Genomic DNA, 15,935 nt, shown 5'->3' on the forward strand with positions numbered 1-15,935 from the left:
CACCAGAAGAAGCTCCATCTTGAACTTCCAGATCGAATAGTTCTGGTCGTTCAGCTTCTCCAAGGACACTTTTACATCCGTCATTTTGTTCACTCGCGACGCAAAATGTTCGTACCACGAAAAAAAACACTTCACCGATCGATTCTTCACTAAAAGTCCACAAATCCGCACAAATTCCGCGTTAAACCGGGCTCATAACCTATTGGGCAGAGTTCTCAATGGAATAATAACGCCGAAATTAGATTTGAACATAAAATACTTATTTATTAACGCAACGTGTCTTTACTCGACGAGAGGTAACTAGATAATAGGTCGTATGAATAAAATCAAGTACTTGCTCATGCTCAACCCGATTTGAGCAAAGTAAACTGTCTGAGCATTTACTCAAATCCGTATGAATAAAACGATACTTTACTCAGAGTAAGTTCGAAATTCGAACATAGCTGTTACTCTGTCAAAATGTTGTTTTTGTTTTGGCCATCCGATTTTTGTAGGGTGCAATGGGTCGTATGAATAAAAATCGTTGAACTTTACTACATGTAGGATCTACTCAAAAACAAAATCCACAAAGTTTACTACACTTTTGGTATGAATAAAAAACTTTTCGAACATGTAGTACTTTTATTTTCGAACATGAGCAGTGACTGAAGCTGCACGTTAAGAAATTTCTATTCAGAGTGCAGAGTGATTCTGCACGTAAAGAACAATCTATTCAGAGTGACGCTTAAAATTAATACAATCATGCATATGAAGAAAATGCATGGAATCTAATCGATTACGCGACAATTTGCACAAATCATGAAGGTGCTGTTATTTGACAAGATTTGTAGTGTAATTTTGCGATTAGTCTGGTATTCTCTTTATGTCTATGATTTTATGATGACGGTACATCAAAGAATTTTCTGGGTGGTTTTCGGCATTCGCCAACGCCAGTGATTGATGATTTTTTAAATACTAGCTTAACATCTATGAAGAGATCTTGAGATTACAGCTGGAACCACATATTTTCTAGCACCAGTAGAGATTCTGGTGAAATTGCGGAAGAATTTTGATGCTCCCCGTGTGTTTTCTTAACAGCATGTTGAATTCCGGAAGTTCTAAGTGTTTCTGTGATATTCTCGTTATTTTGGTGGGGTTTCTGATAGTATCCTTGGAATGTCTAGAACTTAGAATGTCGAGATTTTTATGGGAATTGTAGTGATTCCATTGGTAGTCTTTAGAATTCAATGAGGATCTCCCCTAAAACACCAGGGTTCCATTTGAAAATATTAAAATTCTTATCGATTTCACAAAAAAAAAAACCATTGAAATCTATAAAATATTTACCGACATTCAAAACGTTTATATTAAAGCTTTGCTTTGAAATTCCAACGGAACTGGAGATTAACTGAATCTTAAAAGTTTTTACAATAATTACAAAGATTGATTTTCAGAATATTTGTATTCACATAATAATTCGCAGGAATCCCACCGAAATCTCATAGATTTTTACAGAAATACCGTCTCAAAGACACCCACAGAATTCCAAGAGATTAATATTCGGAATCCCATTCTCACCCCAATTCTAGAGTTTTTACCATATTCCTAATATTTCCGCAATATTCCTAGAATGGTATTTAAACTTCCAGAATTATCATAAAAAATCCGACACATCTATCGGAATCTCAAAGTTCCTACAGGAATTCCGGAATTCAAAAGGAAATCTGAGATGTCAGAATTTACACGTAAAATTCAGAATTACATTATAAATATCTGAATTCCCACCGACATCCTAAAATTCCTAGAAAATAACATAATTATCGTAATGCCAGAATTCACACGGTTATTACAAATTGCTACTGCCGGTAATCTTACCGGAATCTCAGCATTGGCGGGGCGAATGTTTTCGTAACCTCAGAATTCCTAAGCAAAACTCAAATACCATCCGAATTATCAAAACTCATATCGTTTTCCCATGATTTTTACTCAAAAGTAAATTATTCCATTCAATTCCGCAATATCAAAGCATGTGTAGCAACCTCTGAAGCTAACTCAGGGGACTGACACGAATGTCATCCTGCATACATTTCGGCTCTTCCTCACATCGTTTTGGTACTTCGGCGTTTTGGTACCCACTTTCTGGTCGGTTTGCCCTAACTTTGCTCCTGATTTTCGAGCATACGGCTCATGTGCTGCTAGTGCTAGATTCTGGCAAATAAATATATCGCATTGAATCGTCGTATTTGATGAGGCTTTTCACTTGTTCATCATTTTGTTGAATGTTTTACGCATCAGCGAGGTATCATTGATGTCTCCTACCCATAAAAACATATGTTTTGCCCTTCCAAAATAATCAAAACAAGAACCCTGGACGCCATGTTGAATTGATGTTGGGTTGGTAAATATTGGCTCATGCCACCCCCTTGAGCTAACTACCAGTAGCTTTGTAGTAAATGCTACCTTTATTCATAGCAATGCGTTGTTTGTAGTATGTTCGAAAGGTGTAGAAAGGAAAATGACACAAACATGTTCCACTCGTGTTCCACATATAGCGTTTACTACCGAGAATGTAGTAAACTCAACTTTACTACATTTTATTCATACGGCCCAATAAGTGTTCCAGCGTCCAGCAATGCAAACCTACAGAAAGAAGTGCTTTTGCGGAAGTTTTTTTTTTCGTTCGCTGCCACCCACTCACCCCGGTAACACCGGTTAAACTCAACACTCAACTATCAGCATCACGTGCGTCGGTGTAAGTGCCAAAATCTGAAATCATCCTGTGCCGTCTGAAAGATTAATATTTTTATTATTTCTGTCACTCAGCCCTCATCGACAGCTACGACAGAGCAGGTGCCTTTCAGCGATGTCCAAGTAAGAACCTGTGCCCACCAAACGACAATCGATCGGAGTCCATACACGGTTGATCAGAAACAGCATCAAAATCCGACCCGGCAGCAACTTCATCAGCTACAACCAGCATCAACAATACATGGAATTTACATCTCGTTCAGCAAAATGGATCCACCGTTCATTCAAGGAAAACAGAATAAACTGATGAAAAGTTTCACGGACAATTCGGCTACCATGAGTGACTTTTGGCAACCAGTAGAGGTGAATCCATAGGACAAGGCACTGGTATTGTTCAAACGGAGATGCTGTCGGAGTAAAATGCCACGGCCACCCTCGGGGAGACGGGCGAAACCACGGTGAAAAAAAAAATCACGGATTCCCCCTCCCGAATCTGTTGTAAAAATGAATAAACTTTACTACTAGTTCGAATGCTTTTTTTTCAATACTTTCTCAAAAAGACAAGTGGATGGTAAAGACAAAATCTCAAAGAATCTCGAGAAATCTTGACTATCAAAAATGCCAAGTAATAAATAGTCCCGGAACCTTTGAAAGATCCCTCTAGAGATTTCCAACATATTTACAAGAATTTTCTACACAAATTTGACTAAAGATTCATTCATGTAATGCTTCTAGAGTTTGCAGAAAAGTTAACTGGTACATCGAGGAGTCATTGAAAAAAAAATTCTTGAATACCACTTCAAATATTATTATAAAAATTTTTTCAAAGATTTCTACTTTAAAGGTTTCTAAAAATGATCAATAATTTCTTATAATATTCATTTAAGAATTTTGATTTTTGTTTTTCCAAGAGCTGTCATAGATTCGTCCAGTTTTTCTATGAATATCCTCAGGGACTGTTTTAGAAGTTTTGTGGACCCTTCTAGAGATGCTTCATTAAATTCTTCTAACAATTGCCTATAGTAGAACTCTTGGAAGTTTGCTGGAGTAATTCTAGATAGATGTCTAAAACGAAAACTTCTAATGGAACATCTGGGAGAAATACAGTCAACTCCCCATAACTCTATGTTGACGAGACCATCGAGTTAGGTAGGTATTGATTCAATAGAACACAAAACCAGTGGAAATGCGATCCAACGGACCATCGAGGTAGCCATGAAATCCAACTTCTTCTTCTTCTTCTTTTTCTTTCTGGAATTACGTCCCCACTGGGACAGAGCCTGCTTCTCAGCTTAGTGTTCTTATGAGCACTTCCACAGTTATTAACTGAGAGCTTACTATGCCAATGACCATTTTTGCATGCGTATAGGTATCGTGTGGCAGGTACGATGATACTCTATGCCCTGGGATGTCGAGAAAATTTCCAACCCGAAAAGATCCTCGACCGGTGGGATTCAAACCCACGACCCTCAGCTTGGTCTTGCTGAATAGCTGCGCGTTTACCGCTACGGCTATGTGGGCCTCTGTGAAATGAACTATGTTTCTCTAATTCGATAGCGAGTAAGAGTGAGTTGACTTTATGGGGTCTATTTTGTAAATCGAACGGATTCATGTGACTCATCTGTAGTCATTGTCGATCAAAGTAAGCATGCATATTTCAGATGTCACCCGTCGACTTCCATAGTAATCCAGTCACTTAGAGTGACAACTGTCGATAAACTCGAGTGACAGAGCCGAGTCGAGTGAAATTTTTGATCGACAGTGACTCCAGTCGAGTCGTTTTTGGTCGACTCGACTTATAAAATAGGGCCCTATATGAAAGCTAGAGATTCAATTTCATGGAGATAACTAATAAAGGAATTCTTGGAGGGCTTCTAAAAACTTTCAATTGAACTTTGGATTCATTCATAAATTTCATAACGCCAAACACGTAACGCATTTTGTATGAATATTTTTCGAATTTTGTATGGGCTTTAACATCTTGTGAACACCCACCCACCCCCTTCAGCGTTATGAAGTTTGAGCATTTTCCAGGAATGTTAAGTAAAACATATAAAAACTGTGGATTAATTTTTAACTGGTAAATTAAGAAAATAATTTCTTGAAATGGATTAAGTTTTTGTTGGACTTACTTGAGAAACATTTGAAAGAATCTCTAAGGATTTTTTGTGTTATTCGTATTAGAACTAATGCCTTTTTGCAAGAACAATTATCTGAAGTAACATCTATGAAATTTATATTGAAACTTTTGGAGATGTCCTAAGCGATGATTCAAATATTACGTAACGCAAAATTTGTCATTTAAAGAACTCCTCCCTCCAACGTAACAGCTTTTATATTGATTTTTTTGTATGGATCGTAACATTACAGAAGACCCTCACTCTCACCCTGATGCGCTACGTAATATTTAAATGATCCTCAAGAATTACTACTACGACAATTATGGAATAAAAGTAAAGATAAGACTGATAATTGAGGAAAAATAGCCGCAGAAATTGTTTTGGGAGTTCCTATTTGCATTCTTGAAAATATTCTGAAATGCATACATTTCAAAGATTCCAGGAAACAAACATATCCTGGTCAGTGTTGTTTTTGCTACTTAGATTCCAAGTCTTGCATCGATTGTGAATGCCGAGTTTGTCAAAAAACAAATATAAGTATTTCGAATCATATAAACGAAAACCTGATGATTTTTCGGGTTCTTTCGTATATTCTCAGCCTGAAGTATTAGGAATTTAATCTCCACAATCTGATGAAGAACTTCGTACTATACCAATCATGTCAAAATCTCAAGCAGATCATAAGTTCTGTTGGCAACAACAATGCAATTTACTAAGCAGACTACGGCAGACCATACTAGTCAGTACGAATATTGGTAAACAGTTAAATACCGGCCTGACGATAATTAGCACCGGAGCCAAAGGGTTAACTCAAAACAGCAATCTGCCAAGAAGTCAACACTTAAAATCACGTGATTCACATGTATGTAGGTACATATGTGTCTGACATAGTACCTGGCCTAAAATAATCAGATTAGGGTTCATTCACAAATTTCATAACGCTCAATCCTTTCTGACATCCAACCACCCCCTCGTAACACATTTTGTATGAGATTTTTTTCAATTTTGTATGAGCTGTAACATCTTTACCTTACCCACCCATCCTCTTCTGCGTTATGAATTTGTGAATGGACCCTTGGCAGGATTTTGTCCACTCCCGCAACGATCGGGAACGTTAAATCGATGAAGACGTCGAGTACATACTTATTTTTACAATTTAAATATACTTTGTAAGCTTGATTTTCTCAACTGAGCATGGTCAGTAGGTGACTCAGGATTTTCTGAGCATCTACTCAGGTTTTACAACTTTATTCATACGAATATGGATGTTCGAAAAGTAAATGCTCAAATGCTCAGTTTTATCATACCAACTTGAGTAAATGCTCATGAACATGATTTGACAGATGGATTTGAGTAAAGTAAAAGCTTTTGCTCAGTTTATTCATACGACCTAATAACACAGTTGGAAAAAGAATGATCGCAGCAGTCGGTGCGATTGCGCGCCGAAATATTTTTCATTACGTTTTTCTACCTCCATCTGTCACAGGACTGAAATGGCTGTCATCCACGAACAACTGGAGTGAAGCCAAAAATTTGGTGCTGAAGAAGGTGCTGATTTGACAGCTCGCCCAAAATCAACCCGGGAGCATCATGACAGCTGCAGTACAACGTCAATAGGCCTATTCACATGACGTCTCAAATCAGCTGATCGGGAAGTACTTTGACAGTTCTTCTATGAAAAGGACAGGCCCGTGTTAGCATCGGTCCTCCACCGATGTAAACAAATGCATAGACGGATCTGTCACATGAAAAGGCCTATGTACCGAAAAATTTTGGTCCGTGGTACTGTCAAACTCAATGAATTCATGGAGTGTGCTCAAAATAGGGCGTAAACTAGAATTATGCTTGATGGATATAAAAAAGTTTTACATTTTTTGTTTGGCATTTGGAACATCATAATAAACGAGTGATTACCAAATAGCGATTCTCTTAAAGGATTTGTAGGTCATCGGGAAGATTTTGTATGGCCCACGAGCGAGTTTTGAATAGTGGTATGATGTGGTCCGCATGCTGTAAGTTGCTTATAGTAACCGTTCCTTTGTTTACGAAATTATTATCTGACCACTTGGCAATTCAAAGTAAGACAAATTTGTTAGGGATCGTTCAAATATTACGTAACACAACAAGGGGAGGTAAGGGATATTTTGTAGTGTTTCGGTACATAAAATAAATTGAAATATTCCATATAAAACCTGTTATTTCAGGGAGGGAGAGGGTTTAAATTGGCTAATTTCTTCGTTACGTAATATTTGAATCATCCCTTAGATATTTACGATAATCATTAATTTATGGGTCCCGTATCGGTACACCTGGAGATCACCCCAGCAGACAGAATCGCAAATCGACCACGTTTTGATCGATGGACGGCACTTCTCCGACATAACCGACGTCAGAACCTATCGTGGCGCCAACATTGACTCCGACCACTACCTGGTGATGGTGAAACTGCGCCCAAAACTATCCGTCATCAACAATGTACGGTACCGACGCCCGCCCCGGTACAATCTCGAGCGGCTGAAACAACCGGATGTCGCCAATGCGTACGCGCAGCATCTTGAGGCAGCGTTGCCGGATGAGGGCGAGCTCGATAGGGCCCCTCTTGAGGACTGCTGGAGGACAGTCAAAGCAGCCATTAACGACGCTGCTGAAAGCGCTGTCGGATATGTGGAACGGAGCTCAAGAAACGATTGGTTCGACGAGGAGTGCCAGGAGGTTTTAGAGGAGAAGAATGCAGCGCGGGCTGCAATGCTGCAGCATGGTACGCGGCAAAACGTGGAACGATACAGACTGAAGCGGAAACAGCAAACCCGCCTATTCCGGGACAAAAAGCGCCGCCTGGAAGAGGTGGAATGCCAAGAGATGGAGTTGCTGTACCGTTCTCAAGAAACGCGGAAGTTCTATCAGAAGCTCAACACATCCCGCAAAGGCTTCGTGCCGCGAGCTGAGATGTGCCGGGATAAGGATGGGAGCATCTTGACGGACGGACGCGAGGTGATCGAAAGGTGGAAGCAGCACTACGATGAACACCTGAATGGCGCAGAGAACACAGGCACAGAAGGTCAGGACAGCGAAGGCGATGGCTACGTCAGCACAGCGGACAGCGGAAATCAACCAGCTCCCACGATGGGGGAAGTTAAGGATGCCATTCAACAGCTCAAGAACAACAAAGCCGCTGGCAAGGATGGTATCGGAGCCGAACTCATCAAGATGGGCCCGGACAGGTTGGCCGCTTGTCTGCATCGGCTGATAGTCAGAATCTGGGAAACGGAACAGCTACCGGAGGAGTGGAAGCAAGGCGTTATATGCCCTATCTACAAAAAGGGCGACAAACTGGAGTGTGAAAATTATCGTGCATTCACCATCCTAAACGCCGCCTACAAAGTGCTATCCCAGATTCTCTTCCGTCGTCTATCACCTATAGCAAACGAGTTCGTGGGAAGTTATCAAGCAGGTTTCATCGACGGCCGCTCGACAACGGACCAGATCTTTTCCGTGCGGCAAATCCTCCAGAAATGCCGTGAGTACCAGGTCCCTACGCACCATTTGTTCATCGATTTCAAGGCGGCATACGATAGTATGGACCGCATAGAGCTATGGAAAATCATGGACGAGAACAGCTTTCCCGGGAAGCTCACAAGATTGATCAGAGCAACGATGGACGGTGTGCAAAACTGCGTGAAGATCTCGGGCGAACACTCCAGTTCGTTCGAGTCTCGGCGGGGACTACGACAGGGCGACGGACTTTCGTGCCTGTTATTCAATATTGCGCTTGAAGGTGTCATGCGGAGAGCGGGACTTAACAGTCGAGGCACGATTTTCACGAGATCCGGACAATTTGTTTGCTTCGCGGACGACATGGATATTATTGGGAGAAAATTTGAAACGGTGGCAGATTTGTTCACCCGCCTGAAACGCGAAGCAACAAGAGTCGGGCTAATGGTGAATGCGTCGAAAACAAAGTACATGCTGGTTGGCGGAACTGAGCGCGACAGGACCCGCCTAGGAAGCAGTGTTACGATAGACGGGGATACCTTCGAGGTGGTGGACGAGTTCGTCTACCTCGGATCCTTGTTGACGGCTGACAACAATGTTAGTCGGGAAATACGAAGGCGCATCATCAGCGGAAGTCGTGCCTACTATGGGCTCCAGAAGAAACTGCGGTCAAGAAAGATTCACCCCCGCACTAAATGCACGATGTACAAAACGCTCATAAGACCGGTAGTCCTCTATGGGCATGAGGCGTGGACTATGCTCGAGGAGGACTTGCAAGCTCTTGGGGTTTTCGAACGCCGAGTGCTAAGGACGATCTTCGGCGGCGTGCAGGAGAACGGCGTGTGGCGGCGAAGGATGAACCACGAGCTCGCTCAACTCTACGGCGAACCCAGTATCGTGAAGGTAGCTAAAGCTGGAAGGATACGCTGGGCAGGGCATGTTGCAAGAATGCCGGACAACAACCCTGTAAAGATGGTGTTCGCCACGAATCCGGTCGGAACAAGAAGGCGTGGGGCGCAGCGAGCTAGGTGGATTGACCAGGTACACCAGGACCTGGAGAGCGTGGGTCACAGTCGAGGATGGAGAGAAGCGGCCATGAACCGAGGGAATTGGCGAAATATTGTTGGCGAGGCTTTATCAAGATAATTGATGTAAAGCCAAATAAGTAAGTAAGTAATGGGAAATTGTAGTTATAAGCTTGAAATCAATCTGAGATCATATCAACTCGCAGTACATTTTCTTTTGCGGATTTGAACACTTTTTTCTCATACTCACCACCAGAGGTCTAAGTTTCAATCAGATAAGCTTATTGAATGAAGTACCCGCATAAATGCAAACCATACTTAGACATCACCAATTGTAGTTTACATTCCACTTACAACCATTTCCAAAATGGTATCTTCAACCATAAACGTACCCATACTGGATGAAGTTTGAACCGTACTTGTTAAAGTTTTTGAAAAACCAACCATACAAATAATGGGTTGTTAAGAACGTTTACCATTCCAAAACTGGATTTCTCTCATGCAAATTTCGTTCAATGACTACAACAGGAAAATACTCTGAATGGTTAGAAAAGCTGCCTTTGAGATTGCATTAATGGTTTACGTGTGGTTAAACAATATAACGAAACAGTTCGTAGTATGGTTCAAATGAAAAGTAGTTTGCATTTTTTTATATAATTAAAATCAAAACAAAACTTTATTTTCAAATAAATATGTTTTATTATGGATTGAAATCAATAGCGTACTGCATATAGGATTGCATTTTGAATTATAAACATTATTTTCCTTGCCACTTCGCTTGGTGCTGTCGCGTTCAATTTTATATTGCCTCCTGTGGGTGTTTTCCGGAAGGGTGCTGGATCCAGATGCTTTCGCCAACTTGTAGATTGGATCACTCTTTGACGGAACAGCAATAATGCACAGTCGCCGCGAAATTGTCGCCACTCGGAACATTGTCTGTACAGTATATAAAACTAATTTATTGATAATTACATATACTGCTTTAGTTGAGGATTCTTACCATTAATGGATGTGTCCATCTAAAAGTCGATTGATTGCCGACTTTCCTATGAACGGCTCACAAAATGCGAAGCAAATGAAATTTTCTCGCAAACCTTTTCTACTGTTTTGACAACTAATTCAGCAACCCTCAGTTGACCACAATCATAATGGTTGTAGTATGTTTGTTTGTGGGTCACAAATATATGAACTATAAAAAAACTGCATATGTACATCATTTGGAATGGTAAAGGTTTTATGCAGGGTATATTGACCCTGCATTTTACCATAGCCTATGAACCGTTCATGTACCATATTCGATTATGGTGAGTATACAGTAAATGTCCGTATTAATGTTGGAACTGTACTGAGAACGGTAAATTTGTATGCGGGTATCCCGCTTTTACGAACGCTAATATCACCAAAAATTAGCCCACTTTTACAAAAAGGGATCTAGTGATCTGACGTTTGACTTGGTTCGCTTGATATGGACTTATCCACCGGTTCACTAAATTTACTCAGTCCAAGAATTTTGACACTTGACCGAAACACGTGGGAAGCATCTACGTGACCCGCTAAAGTGTCAACATTCTTTAACCGAGTGAATTTATCACACCGGTGGACAAGTCCCGGACCGAAGCCAAACGTCAATATGTTGGATCCCTACCAGAAATTAAGCTTACTTTTAGCGGCCATTACCGCTTTTAAAAAGCAGGATTTTTTTTTTTTTTTTTATTTGGCTTTACATCAATTATCTTGATAAAGCCTCGCCAACAATATTTCGCCAATTCCCTCGGTTCATGGCCGCTTCTCTCCATCCTCGACTGTGACCCACGCTCTCCAGGTCCTGGTGTACCTGATCAATCCACCTAGCTCGCTGCGCCCCACGCCTTCTTGTTCCGACCGGATTCGTGGCGAACACCATCTTTACAGGGTTGTTGTCCGGCATTCTTGCAACATGCCCTGCCCAGCGTATCCTTCCAGCTTTAGCTACCTTCACGATACTGGGTTCGCCGTAGAGTTGAGCGAGCTCGTGGTTCATCCTTCGCCGCCACACGCCGTTCTCCTGCACGCCGCCGAAGATCGTCCTTAGCACTCGGCGTTCGAAAACCCCAAGAGCTTGCAAGTCCTCCTCGAGCATAGTCCACGCCTCATGCCCATAAAGGACTACCGGTCTTATGAGCGTTTTGTACATCGTGCATTTGGTGCGGGGGTGAATCTTTCTTGACCGCAGTTTCTTCTGGAGCCCATAGTAGGCACGACTTCCGCTGATGATGCGCCTTCGTATTTCCCGACTAACATTGTTGTCAGCCGTCAACAAGGATCCGAGGTAGACGAACTCGTCCACCACCTCGAAGGTATCCCCGTCTATCGTAACACTGCTTCCTAGGCGGGTCCTGTCGCGCTCAGTTCCGCCAACCAGCATGTACTTTGTTTTCGACGCATTCACCATTAGCCCGACTCTTGTTGCTTCGCGTTTCAGGCGGGTGAACAAATCTGCCACCGTTTCAAATTTTCTCCCAATAATATCCATGTCGTCCGCGAAGCAAACAAATTGTCCGGATCTCGTGAAAATCGTGCCTCGACTGTTAAGTCCGGCTCTCCGCATGACACCTTCAAGCGCAATATTGAATAACAGGCACGAAAGTCCATCGCCCTGTCGTAGTCCCCGCCGAGACTCGAACGAACTGGAGTGTTCGCCCGAGATCTTCACGCAGTTTTGCACACCGTCCATCGTTGCTCTGATCAATCTTGTGAGCTTCCCGGGAAAGCTGTTCTCGTCCATGATTTTCCATAGCTCTATGCGGTCGATACTATCGTATGCCGCCTTGAAATCGATGAACAAATGGTGCGTAGGGACCTGGTACTCACGGCATTTCTGGAGGATTTGCCGCACGGAAAAGATCTGGTCCGTTGTCGAGCGGCCGTCGATGAAACCTGCTTGATAACTTCCCACGAACTCGTTTGCTATAGGTGATAGACGACGGAAGAGAATCTGGGATAGCACTTTATAGGCGGCGTTTAGGATGGTGATTGCACGATAATTTTCACACTCCAGTTTGTCGCCCTTTTTGTAGATAGGGCATATAACGCCTTGCTTCCACTCCTCCGGTAGCTGTTCCGTTTCCCAGATTCTGACTATCAGCCGATGCAGACAAGCGGCCAACCTGTCCGGGCCCATCTTGATGAGTTCGGCTCCGATACCATCCTTGCCAGCGGCTTTGTTGTTCTTGAGCTGTTGAATGGCATCCTTAACTTCCCCCATCGTGGGAGCTGGTTGATTTCCGCTATCCGCTGTGCTGACGTAGCCATCGCCTTCGCTGTCCTGACCTTCTGTGCCTGTGTTCTCTGCGCCATTCAGGTGTTCATCGTAGTGCTGCTTCCACCTTTCGATCACCTCGCGTCCGTCCGTCAAGATGCTCCCATCCTTATCCCGGCACATCTCAGCTCGCGGCACGAAGCCTTTGCGGGATGTGTTGAGCTTCTGATAGAACTTGCGCGTTTCTTGAGAACGGTACAGCAACTCCATCTCTTGGCATTCCACCTCTTCCAGGCGGCGCTTTTTGTCCCGGAATAGGCGGGTTTGCTGTTTCCGCTTCAGTCTGTATCGTTCCACGTTTTGCCGCGTACCATGCTGCAGCATTGCAGCCCGCGCTGCATTCTTCTCCTCTAAAACCTCTTGGCACTCCTCGTCGAACCAATCGTTTCTTGAGCTCCGTTCCACATATCCGACAACGCTTTCGGCAGCGTCGTTAATGGCTGCTTTGACTGTCCTCCAGCAGTCCTCAAGAGGGGCCCTATCGAGCTCGCCCTCATCCGGCAACGCTGCCTCAAGATGCTGCGCGTACGCATTGGCGACATCCGGTTGTTTCAGCCGCTCGAGATTGTACCGGGGCGGGCGTCGGTACCGTACATTGTTGATGACGGATAGTTTTGGGCGCAGTTTCACCATCACCAGGTAGTGGTCGGAGTCAATGTTGGCGCCACGATAGGTTCTGACGTCGGTTATGTCGGAGAAGTGCCGTCCATCGATCAAAACGTGGTCGATTTGCGATTCTGTCTGCTGAGGTGATCTCCAGGTGTACCGATACGGGAGGCTGTGCTGGAAATAGGTGCTACGAATGGCCATGTTCTTGGAGGCGGCAAAATCTATCAGTCGTAGGCCGTTCTCGTTCGTCAGCCGGTGGGCGCTGAACTTTCCAATCGTCGGTCTGAACTCCTTCTCCTGGCCAACCTGAGCATTCAAATCTCCTATGATGATCTTGACGTCGTGGCTTGGGCAGCGGTCGTACTCGCGTTCGAGCTGCGCGTAAAATGCGTCCTTGTCATCATCAGTGCTTCCGGAGTGTGGGCTATGCACGTTGATTATGCTGAAATTAAAGAATCGGCCTTTGATTCTTAACTTGCACATTCGTTCATTGATCGGCCACCACCCGATCACGCGCCTTTGCATATCACCCATCACTATAAAAGCTGTTCCCAGCTCGCGTGTGTTGCCGCAGCTCTGGTAGATGGTATGATTACCTCTAAACGTTCGCACCAATGCTCCTGTCCAGCACACCTCCTGCAGCGCTACGATGTCGAAATCGCGGGTCTTCAGTACATCGGAGAGTATGCGAGTACTTCCAATGAAGTTGAGAGATTTGCAGTTCCACGTACCGAGTTTCCAATCGCTAGTCCATTTTCGTCGCTGTGGTCTTTGCCGATTGTTCCGGTCCGTATTCTCTCGTTGACGTTCCTGTGCTGATGTGTTTTTACGGCTGGCTCGCAGGGCCTGACACCAACCCCCTAGATTTCCGGAGGACCATTCCCCCTAAATGTTCGGAGGGCCATAGTGCGCAGTTTAGCTTAGAGTCCTTCTCTGGCACTCGGACGATGATCAGCCGCCCCTGACATGGGGAACAGACGCTGTTGTGAGCCGCTCCTAACGTGGAGTACAGACGCTCCAGGTTTGCAAAAGCAAACCCCCCCTTCCCTGTCAGCATACGACCAAAGTTCCCACCGGGGGTTGGTTACCCGATCTTCCCCAAGGTTACTCGTACCCCGGCCAGTACCACGAGGAGGTAGGGATAGGAGTTGCTGGGCAAGAGGCTAAGGACCGCACAAAGGGGTCTATTTTATTCCTGCAGGTACGCGAGGTACCAATGGTACGCCATGCCCAGCCATTTACCGCGCCAAAAGCAGGATAGTTCATCCAATGGACTTATCCACGGTCTTTTTTTTCTTGACGATTTTTTTCCGATCTAAATATGTTTACATAAAATGACATCCATGCCAACACGAATGTTCACCGGATGAACAATGCGTGGATGAATGTGCAACGAAATCGTTTATTTTTCTGTATACATCGCCCGCAGTAAGGGTTTTCTTCACGCTGAAAGTTGCAGCGTGACGTCATCGTATATTAGTTCATAAGCTTATTTGATTGAAACTTAGACCTCTGGTGGTGAGTATGAGAAGAAGTGTTCAAATCCGCATAGAAAAAAAACTGCAAATAAAAAAAATATCACTTTTCGACTTGATTCGATCTCAAATAAAAAGATAAGGACACCGTCTTCAGCCATTTAGCTGCACGGAATGTAACTTAACACTAGACAATGAATGTAACTTAACACTAGACAATGGTATTTTAACACTAGACAATGGACACTGGATGCTTCAGTGGCGCAGTTGAGAAACATTCCTGACGAAAAGTTTCAGGCTGAAGCGGGAATCGAACCAACATCCAATGACACGATGCGCTTAAATGCCTAGCGAAACTAACCGCACGGCCACGAGGCCCACAATATTTTATTTTATTTTATGTTACGGCCAGCGCTTTCTTTTGAGGGCATAAAAGCGATCCACAAATCAGTTAGGCTGTATTGTAAGTAATTTCTTATAGATTACTTTTCCGCAAAACAAAGCACTAACACGTCATTTAATCTTTTCACCGAACGAATTGGTACGCTCTTAAGTTCATTTGGTGGTTAAACTTGGTGATTTTATTAAATTTATTTCCATTGGCAGACGAAAATATCAGACTCGCCCTTATTTCATTTCATTCCATTCGTTGTTTTGCACCCGTCAACAACGAAACAAAATTCCGATCTGCCATAGTGAAAAATTGTACCGGCAGCGGTGGATGGCCCCATTGTTTACGTTGAAAGTAGGTACGTGAAAATTGCGTTATCTGTCACTTCGCGGGGGGCAGCCCAAAATACTGTTTTAGGCACGAGACACACTAGTTTTGGAATGCGACATTCATATTTTACTTATCATTCTGGTAATAAGTGCGTAGTACTTCATCTAATTTTCTGTAACTGCTAGATAATTTGACCACATTTTATTAGACACAATAGTGAACGATTATCAATAGTATAATTTTATTCTCATACGACATGTGTCGCTTCTGCGCGGGGTTTGATGAGGGCAAAGCCTAAAATTTGTTTACTCAGCACTAGCGCCACACAGATGGTGGCGTCTTCAAGAACTAGTGCTTTCTTCAGGGGGTTGCCATCTGTCAGCACGCGTGAAGGGGTTCAGCCGATTGGCAAAGCGCAGTGATCCAGGATGATTTTCACGAAATGACCATGTTTACGGATGTTCCGGA

The 15,935-nt window shown here is 43.4% G+C and overlaps 1 long non-coding RNA gene across 1 annotated transcript; it reads left to right on the forward strand.

Annotated features, from left to right (window-relative positions):
• Positions 1–2,560: 2,560 nt before the first annotated feature.
• Positions 2,561–3,258, forward strand: LOC110674477. The gene is made up of 2 exons (XR_002498899.1): positions 2,561–2,729; positions 2,803–3,258. It is a non-coding gene; the product is annotated as an uncharacterized LOC110674477 (long non-coding RNA).
• The last annotated feature ends 12,677 nt before the right edge of the window (positions 3,259–15,935 follow it).

The sequence above is a fragment of the Aedes aegypti genome, chromosome 1, assembly GCF_002204515.2.
Source record: "Aedes aegypti strain LVP_AGWG chromosome 1, AaegL5.0 Primary Assembly, whole genome shotgun sequence".
Classification (NCBI taxonomy): Eukaryota; Metazoa; Arthropoda; class Insecta; order Diptera; family Culicidae; genus Aedes; species Aedes aegypti.